This window comes from Triticum aestivum, unplaced genomic scaffold (genome assembly GCF_018294505.1).
Source record: "Triticum aestivum cultivar Chinese Spring unplaced genomic scaffold, IWGSC CS RefSeq v2.1 scaffold54149, whole genome shotgun sequence".
Lineage (NCBI taxonomy): Eukaryota > Viridiplantae > Streptophyta > Magnoliopsida > Poales > Poaceae > Triticum > Triticum aestivum.
In genome coordinates, this window is record NW_025242010.1 from 1772 (window position 1) to 3199 (window position 1428).

Here is a 1428-nt window from a genome sequence, read left to right on the forward strand (position 1 = left end):
GGCCGCTCCCTCTCAACTACGGAGACGAGTTTAACGCGGTTTCCACCCCTCCCTCTCAACCGCACCAGTGCACGCTTGCCGCGCCACAACGCCGACGCTGGACCCGTGAATCGTGAGCACCCAGCTATGACTTACCGCACTCGTGCAAAATAATAAAACACGGTAAATATATTACTTACACGTGCGTTTTGTTTTGCAAGCGGCGCGAAAAAAATTAAAAAGGGAATGCAACACGAGGACTTCCCAGGAAGTCACCCATCCTAGTACTACTCTCGCCCAAGCACGCTTAACTTCGTAGTTTTGATGGGATCCGGTGCATTAGTGCTGGTATGATCGCATCCGACATGTTACCCCGGTCTTCGTCCCTTATCCTTGCCCCTCCCAGCTCCACTACAAAGACGATTGTACATTGCTTTGGCCGATCCCTCTCAACTACGGAGACGAGTTTAACGCGGTTTCCACCCCTCCCTCTCAACCGCACCAGTGCACGCTTGCCGCGCCACAACGCCGACGCTGGACCCGTGAATCGTGAGCACCCAGCTATGACTTACCGCACTCGTGCAAAATAATAAAACACGATAAATATATTACTTACACGTGCATTTTGCTTTGCAAGCGGCGCGAAAAAAATTAAAAAGGGAATGCAACACGAGGACTTCCCAGGAGGTCACCCATTCTAGTACTACTCTCGCCCAAGCACGCTTAACTTCGGAGTTCTGATGGGATCCGGTGCTTTAGTGCTGGTATGATCGCATCCGACATGTTACCCCGGTCTTCGTCCCTTATCCTTGCCCCTCCCAGCTCCACTACAAAGACGATTGTACATTGCTTCGGCCGCTCCCTCTCAATTACGGAGACGAGTTTAACGCGGTTTCCACCCCTCCCTCTCAACAGCACCAGTGCACGCTTGCCGCGCCACAACGCCGACGCTGGACCCGTGAATCGTGAGCACCCAGCTATGACTTACCGCACTCGTGCAAAATAATAAAACACGATAAATATATTACTTACACGTGCGTTTTGTTTTGCAAGCGGCGCGAAAAAAATTAAAAAGGGAATGCAACACGAGGACTTCCCAGGAGGTCACCCATCCTAGTACTACTCTCGCCCAAGCACGCTTAACTTTGGAGTTCTGATGGGATCCGGTGCTTTAGTGCTGGTATGATCGCATCCGACATGTTACCCCGGTCTTCGTCCCTTATCCTTGCCCCTCCCAGCTCCACTACAAAGACGATTGTACATTGCTTTGGCCGCTCCCTCTCAACTACGGAGACGAGTTTAACGCGGTTTCCACCCCTCCCTCTCAACCGCACCAGTGCACGCTTGCCGCGCCACAACGCCGACGCTGGACCCGGGAATCGTGAGCACCCAGCTATGACTTACCGCACTCGTGCAAAATAATAAAACACGGTAAATATATTACTTACA

The 1428-nt window shown here is 51.9% G+C and overlaps 3 non-coding genes across 3 annotated transcripts; all 3 read right to left on the reverse strand.

Moving 5' to 3' along the window:
• Nucleotides 1-222: 222 nt before the first annotated feature.
• On the reverse strand, nt 223-341 carry LOC123176896 (5S ribosomal RNA). Its single transcript, XR_006488693.1, has one exon. It is a non-coding gene; the product is annotated as a 5S ribosomal RNA (ribosomal RNA).
• A 297-nt stretch (nt 342-638) lies between these two features.
• LOC123176898 (5S ribosomal RNA) lies at nt 639-757 on the reverse strand. Its single transcript, XR_006488695.1, has one exon. It is a non-coding gene; the product is annotated as a 5S ribosomal RNA (ribosomal RNA).
• A 297-nt stretch (nt 758-1054) lies between these two features.
• Nucleotides 1055-1173, reverse strand: LOC123176900 (5S ribosomal RNA). The gene has a single exon (XR_006488697.1). It is a non-coding gene; the product is annotated as a 5S ribosomal RNA (ribosomal RNA).
• Nucleotides 1174-1428: the final 255 nt, after the last annotated feature.